Here is an 8,095-nt window from a genome sequence, read left to right on the forward strand (position 1 = left end):
TTTTTTTTTTCCAGGACACAATCGAGCTCCCAATGTAGAAGCAGTAAGTAGTGATGGATCTTTTCGTCCATGTATAGATATAATTTTTTAAAATTCTGAGGGCCCAAGCCACTACCCCTTTATATCCGTCCATGTATAGCGATAGATTTTGTGAGAAAAACTTTAGCCATCACTAAACTTTAAGAAAGAATTGTTTACCATTTTTTCTGTCACTACACCGTCTTAATTCATGCCGTTCAATTAGGTATCCTTTAAAAATAATACAATATTCAGTTTTTTATTATAATAATTTTAAAAAAAATAAAACAAACGCAACTAAAAATTATGAATAGATTTAGTGTCTTTCTAAAATTAAATATATATTTAAAAGACAAACTAAATAAAATTAAAATTTAAAATTTAAATTTAAAATTTCTGTTTCAAATTTAATATATTTTATTATTAATATATTATAATTTAAATACACATCTAAAAATCAAATTATTCAAAATTCAAAATTTTGATTTTAAAATTCTAAAATAAATCTTAAACCATTTAATTATATTTATTTGATAGATTTTTAAATGTGTTCTAAAAATATTTTGAGTATGACTGTATTATTTTGTATGTGTAATAAACTTACGAAATAAACTAATGCTCAAATAATACATGTTAGATATATTTTTATTCATAAGATATAAAAAATTTAAATTAATTATTGATTTTAATAATTTTGAAAACGTTAATGTTCAAATAAGTAATGAATAAATCTAACTAATGATAAAATAATAAACATTAGATGCATTTTATTAAATCAAATATTAAAAGATTAATTATATTTTTAGTATTTATATTTAAATGCTAGAAGTTATAATCTTGGATGTGTTTCAAAAATAATTTATATATAACATCATATTTTTAGATGTGTTATAATTGAAAAAAAATAATTTTTATGAACATACCATCTACATAATCTTACTTAAACTTTTAAATTTTAGATGTGTTTTAAAAATAATGTGTTATAATTAAAAAATAATATCTATTTGTATTATACACATAACTTGTAATTAATCCTCAATGTTGTACTCAATGAACTTAAATTGTAGATATATATTCTATGTATTAGATGTACAAAAAAATATTCAATGTTTTAGGAGAATTAGTGTGTTGAACTGTTGATAGGACATTAGTTATTGAACCTTTCATTTTCAGAATGAACCACAAGAAATAGCCTTAATAATGGCAAGTCATAAGATTTTAAAGATTTAAAGTGTGCCAAAAACTCCTTTCGTTTCAAAACTATATACAGATATAATCACATAAACAACGGGGCAAATAATAATAATAATAATAATAATAATAATAATAATAATAATAAAGAAAAAAGAAGAGGGTGCTACCTGGCTTCAAGATGAGAACGTTTTGGTTGAACTTCAAGACGAGAGGGTGGTGTTATTAGTTTATCACATTTCAGAAAGTAACGTAAAAGAAAATATAAAAAACCGTGTTATATGAAGTTACGTCAAAGAATAAAGGAAACAATAACTAACTATGAAGTGGGTAGAAAATTAAAGAAATTTAAGTTTTTAAGATTTAAATTAAGTTTAATTATAAATATGGATCTAAAAAATAGAGATACGTTTTTCTAGAAAAATAATTAAATAATATTAAAGGCTAACCAAAAATTAATTTGTGTTGTACAAATAGTATTTTCTTAATCCCTTGCTAACTATCGAAGGAAAAAATCATTCGGAAAAGTCCGTCAGTAATGCGAAACATTTGAGTAAAGAAAGGGAGAGATTTTGGAATTCCTTTCTCAGTTTAGGATGTGATGCATGGGCTTTGGAATGGTTAGAATTAAATGATGGAATTTTCTCATCATTTCTTAACCCAAAAATTATTCATATTAAATCATTAAGAAAGAAAATACTTAAATGCGGAAGCGTACTTGAATTTATAAACATGAATCATGATCGGAAGAGTTTGGATATTGTAGTTATTTCAATCTTTCTCAACCATTGTGACTCTTCTGATGGAGAAAGAGCGACAAAGGCGGCTTTGGTATATTGGGGACCGAACTCTGAAGGCAATATTTATATTTGAACATGACACCCATTAAACCCTAAAACCCAAATAAAATAGTATCTAAAGTCCAAAAAATAATATATCTAAAATCCAAAAGATAATTATCTAAGGAACAAAAGATAATATCTGGTTTTATTCTTATTTAATTCTAAATCAAAAGTAATTATGACTTGTTCAATTTAGCATTTATAACAATAAATGAGATCACCATTATATAAATCATTTAATTTGAAATAGCATAATTTGTGATTATAATTAATATATGTATTGCCCACAAACAAATTAGAAAATTAAAATAATTTCCTAACAATCTCCCACTTGGGCTATATATATATTCTTTCTTGACATAATCACATCTAATAAACTTTATGCGCGCATCTAAATGCTATTTCTCTCATTATTTTAACAATATGGTCCGTCTCATATATTCGATATGGAATCACCGCAGCTTTTATCACATTAATGTCGTGACAAGGTCACGACAATCACCATCCCAACATACTTAACAACATAGATCAAATTTGGATGAGTAATATAGAAATTATATGCCAAGTGATCTCATGTATGTCTATTTCCAGCTGGTCTAACTTTAAAAAATTTATTGAGATCAAACACAAAAATATTTCACATAACATGAAATAAACCATCAACTTAATTCTGCAGAAAGTAATTCAATATCTGTCATAGGACATATAGCATAAAATAAACTCCTACTAAACCAAGGCATCACAAATATTGACATCCATTCGAGCAGTGTGTTCATGAAAGACTTTAGGGATCAATCTCTTGGTTAATGGGTCTGCTAACATATACTCTGTTCCTATATATTCTATAGAAACCTATTTTCTTAACCTTTCTCCTTGACAACTAAGAACTTGATGTCTGTATGCTTCAATTTTGTCAAGCTCTTATTGTTGTTGGAGTATAGTACTGCTGACTTATTGTCACAAAATATCTTTAATAACCTTTCAATGTCATCTACTATAGGAAGCTCAGTGACAAAGTTTCACAATCATATGCCATGAAATCGGAATCAGAGTACCTAATGATCTCCAAATTTTCTGATCTCCGATAAGTAATCATGTAATCCTTTGTTCTTTTTAAATAGCGCATTACGCGTTTAACAACTATCCAATGATCCATGCCTGGATTGCTCAAGTATCTACCCAACACTTCCACTATAAATGATATATCGGGACGTGTGCAGACTTGAGCATACATTAAGCTCTATAGTGCTCATGCATAAGGTTTATCATGCATTGCTGTCCTCTCAAGATCATTTTTAGGGCATTGCTTGATACTGAACTTGTCTTCTTTAGTTACGAGTGTGTCCATTGGTCTGCATCTTTCCATGCCATATCTACTTAAAATCTTTTCGATATAGTTCTTTTGTGATAATCCAAGAATACTTTGAGAGCAATATCTTAGTATCTCAATTCCTAATGCAAAAGAGGCATCACCAAAATCTTTCATTTCGAATTTGTTAGATAGAAATTTTTTAGTTTCATGCAACAAGCCTTTATCGTTACTGGCAAGTAGAATATCATCAACATATAAGACCAAAAAGATGTGTTTACTCCCACTGAACTTGCGGTATACATATTCATCTATGATATTTACCTCAAAACCATAAGGTAATGACTTGATGAACTTATGATACCATTGACGGGAAGCTTGTTTGAGACCATATATGATTTTTTTTTTCTCTATTGGATCTCCTTAATGAGTAATGACACTTCGTGAGGTTATTAAGCTTGTTGTATAGATTGGGATTGAGAAAAATTCTCATTATTTTCTGTGTTGTAGCTGAGCAACAACGATATTCTCATTGTTCTCTTGTACTGTAACTGGATCTACAGTAGGATTCTCATTCTGCTCTTGTACTATAACTGTGTCTTGAACAATAATAGGTACAAAGACCTGATCATTGTCAGTTACAGAATCCTCATAAAAAATAACATTCCTAATATTTTTTTAACCTCAAACTTAACACCCTCAAGAAATCTCGTATTTTCCGTTTCAAAAAATAGACCTTGATGCAGGATTGTAAAATTGTACCCCCGTGAATGCTCAGCATAACCAACAAAGTAGCAACTAATTTTCCTTGAATCCAATTTTCTTTCATGCGGCCTATAAGGTCGTGCCTCAACTGGACATCCCCAATTATGCAAATGCTTTATACTGGACCTTTTTCCAGATCAAATTTCATATGGAGTTTTGTTAACTGCTTTGCTTGGCACCCTATTAAGGATGTATACTGTGGTCTTTAAGGTTTCTCTCCAAAGTGATTCAGGTAAGGAAGAATGACTAATCATACTTCTCACTATGTCCTTAAGAGTTCGGTTCCTTCACTATGCAATACCATTCATGCTAGGTTTGCCTGGCATGGTGTATTGTGGAACAATACCACACTCCTCTAGGAAAAGAGCAAAAGGCCCGGAATGTTACTCACCTGAACCGTCGTATCTTTGTAGTATTCACCACCACGATTAGATTTGACAGCTTTAATTTTCTTTCCAAGTTGAAGTTCAGCTTCAACTTTGAAAGACTTGAAAACATCCAAAACTTGGGAATTTTCATGAATTAAATATAGATACCCATAACGAGAGTAATTATCTATGAACGTAATAAAGTACCGTTGTCTATTCCAAGAGACAGTAGGAAAGGGCTACATATATCGGTATGTATCAGTTCTAAGACATTTTTAGCTCTCTCGGCACTTAATTTCCTTTCGTTTGTCCTTTTTTCCTTTATGCACTCAATGCAGACTTCAAAGTCCGCCAAATTTAGGGGTCCAAAAATTTCATCCAACACGAGCCTCTGAATTTTCTGTTTAGAGATATGACTTAGGCGTTTGTGCCATAATGATGCCGAATTCTGATTTAGTTTTTGTTTTGTATCCGTTTGCAGTATTTCATTTTTATAGGAATTTAAGTCAAGCCTATATAGATTATCCACCAATGACCAAAGCAAATATTATTCGAATTATAAAAGAGATTGACTTTATTGTCTGCAAATGAACAAAAATAACATGATTTGTCCAAATGAAAAACAGAAACCAAATTCCGTCTAAATAACGGTACATAAAATGTCTCTAATAAATCCAAGTAAAATCCACTCGTGGAACATAATCTAAAGGTTCCTATAGCTTCGACTGCAACTATATTGCTGTCTACCACATAGATGTATCTTTCAGCATCACTTGGCGGTCAGCTCCACAGGCAACCCTGCATAGTAACACTTACATGAGTAGTTGCAGCAGAATCTACCCACCAAGTATCAACAGGTGCATAACTTAAACTAGTTTCAGAACAAACGAAAGTAAGAATTACACCATTCTTTACACTTCAAGTGGCATATTTAGTACAATCCTTCTTCATGTATCTCACTTTCTTACAGAAGAAACAGGTTGAAACTTGATCCTGTTTCTTAACATTTTTCTATTGAGAAGACACATTCGCAGTAGTATCACGCTTTCTTTTATATTGAAAATATGAAGTCATGTGAGCACTTTCAATCTTATCTTGCTATAGCCTCTCTTCTTCTTGCACACAGTGAGATATAAGCTCATTTAAGGACCAAGTGTCCTTTAGAGTGTTATAACTCTAACTTTAGTGCTTTCAATTTTTGAAGCAAAATGAGACATTTCCATAATGTACTCTCTGATGTTCTTTTCACATTTATACCTCATGGAGACAAGTTTGTTGAAAAGGCTACTTGCTTCCGCCTTTTCATTCTTAATAAAGAATTTTTCATTATCTTTCAGGAACTGTTCGGCATCTTTATTCTCAGTAATTGAGCCCCGAAACGCCTCAGAAATTGAGCGTTTCATGATCATAATACTCATTCGATTGGATCTCTCTCACTTTTCTATTTTAACCTTATTGAGATTTTTTGGAGTGAAAGTAGGTTTCTCCTCTCGAAAAGCTATATCCAGATCCATATAATCGAGCACAATCTCCATGGCATCTTTCCAAACCTTAAAGTTTAAACTATTCAGTATAGAAATACTGTTATTGTGTAGAAATATTGGCAGCTGAAGCCATAGTTTCTTTATTAGAACAAAAAAGAAACATGTAGTATTAGTTAAATAACGTGAAAAAAATCCATATTGAGATATCTAAAACAATATTAATTTTCAATCTTTTGATAGAAAAATTAACTGTAAGTGATACTCTCATTGAAGTAATCAATTTTTGTCAAAATTCTTGTCACATATTAAGCCTTTCTTTGGACCGACTGAATGCGCACATGGAAACTTAAACTTCGCAACCTATTTATTACCGCATATATTTTCTATTAATTAGCAAAACAATAACCTTCCTTTGGACCGATTATTGATCGCATAATTATTAGAAAATAAACAAAAGTGTGCAATGCTTATTATTTGGCCAAATAATAAACTTCTTTTGGGTCGATTATTGTCTGCATAAATAATAAGCATTATTTTATTCTTAATTAGTTATCTAAACATGTATTTACCATCAATATGTATATAATTCGGCCAAATATAGACCTTCCTCTAGGCTGATCAATATTCGCATGAATTACATATCACCATATTTCTAATGTTTTAAATAAATTAATTTTCACAAAAGAGGCTACTTTGACAGCATAATGTTCAATCAATTTATTTCAAAACCAAATCTTTATAAAATAGGTTGGTATAATAATCCAAATTGTTACTAATTTCCTTATATAACAATTAAAAAAAATATTTAAATCGCAAAGAAAATTAAATCTTAATGGTGTCCTGACAAACCCAATTTGACGGTTTATCTTGCATTGATTTTAAGGGATTTTATGACCTTTTACCCACATTTATTCAATGAAATAGCATGGTTTTGTATATTCTCCTTTAATTGTGCTTAAGAGTGAAAACATGCTTTTTAGGTCTTAAAATGAATAAATTTAATTCACCTTGATTCCATTAGATGCCTTGATATGTTTGTTAAGTGATTTAACGTTTAGGAGGCAAACATTGGATCAAGGAAATGAAGAAAGAAGCATGAAAAGTTGGAGAACTCATGAAGAAATAAAAGAACCGGAAAGCTGTCAAGCCGACCTCTCCGCACTTAAACGACCATAACTTGAGCTACAGAGGTCCAAATGATGCGGTTCCAGTTGGGTTGGAAAGCTAACATCCGGGGCTTCGAAACGATATAAGATTTGCCATATTTGCTACAAGTATGGTGGCGCGCACGCGCATAGTACGCGCACGCGTCGTTGCTGCCACCTAGTCCACTTGAAGCAAAACGTGGCCAGCGATTTTAGAAGCCTTGTAGGCCCAATCCAACTCATTTCTGATGCTATTTAACCCAATGAGTGAAGAGGAAAACACATGTTAGTTACAATTAGTTTTAGTTTAGTTCTAGAAGTTAGTTTCTAGAGAGAGAAGCTCTCACTTCTCTCTAGAATTAGGATTAGGATTATGATTAGGTTTAGTTCTTAGATCTAGATTTAGATTCATCTTCTTCTACTTCTATCTTCTCAATTCCTTGTAGTTACATTCATTCTTCTCCTACTCTTTTGGTGTAATCTCTTTTATGTTGTTCTTATATTTTGTTGTAGATCTAGTATTGTTCCTTCTACTTTCTTTCAATTCAATTCAAGGTAATTCATAATAATTGTGTTTCTTTTGATTGTTGTTGTTAATTTCTTTCAATAATTGTTGTTAGATTCTCTTCTTGTTGTCAATTTGCTTTGCTTTTCTTTTGTGCCTTCCAAGTGTTTGATGAAATGCTTGGTAGGATTTTAGTGTAGCTTTTGTTCCTCTTGGCTTTGATTGAGTAATTAGTGACTCTTGAGTTATCTAATCCTTTTGTTGATTGATAATTAGAAGTTGCTAATTGATTTGAATGCCTCTAAAGCTAGTCTTTCCTTTAGGAGTTGATTAGGACTTGAGGAATCAAATTGATTCATCCACTTGACTTTCCTCCATGGTTAGAGGTTGGCTAAGTGGGAGCAATGGATAATTTGTTATCATAATTGAGGAGGATAACTAGGATAGGACTTCTAGTTCTCATATCTT

Source organism: Arachis hypogaea, chromosome 5 (assembly GCF_003086295.3).
Source record: "Arachis hypogaea cultivar Tifrunner chromosome 5, arahy.Tifrunner.gnm2.J5K5, whole genome shotgun sequence".
NCBI lineage: Eukaryota > Viridiplantae > Streptophyta > Magnoliopsida > Fabales > Fabaceae > Arachis > Arachis hypogaea.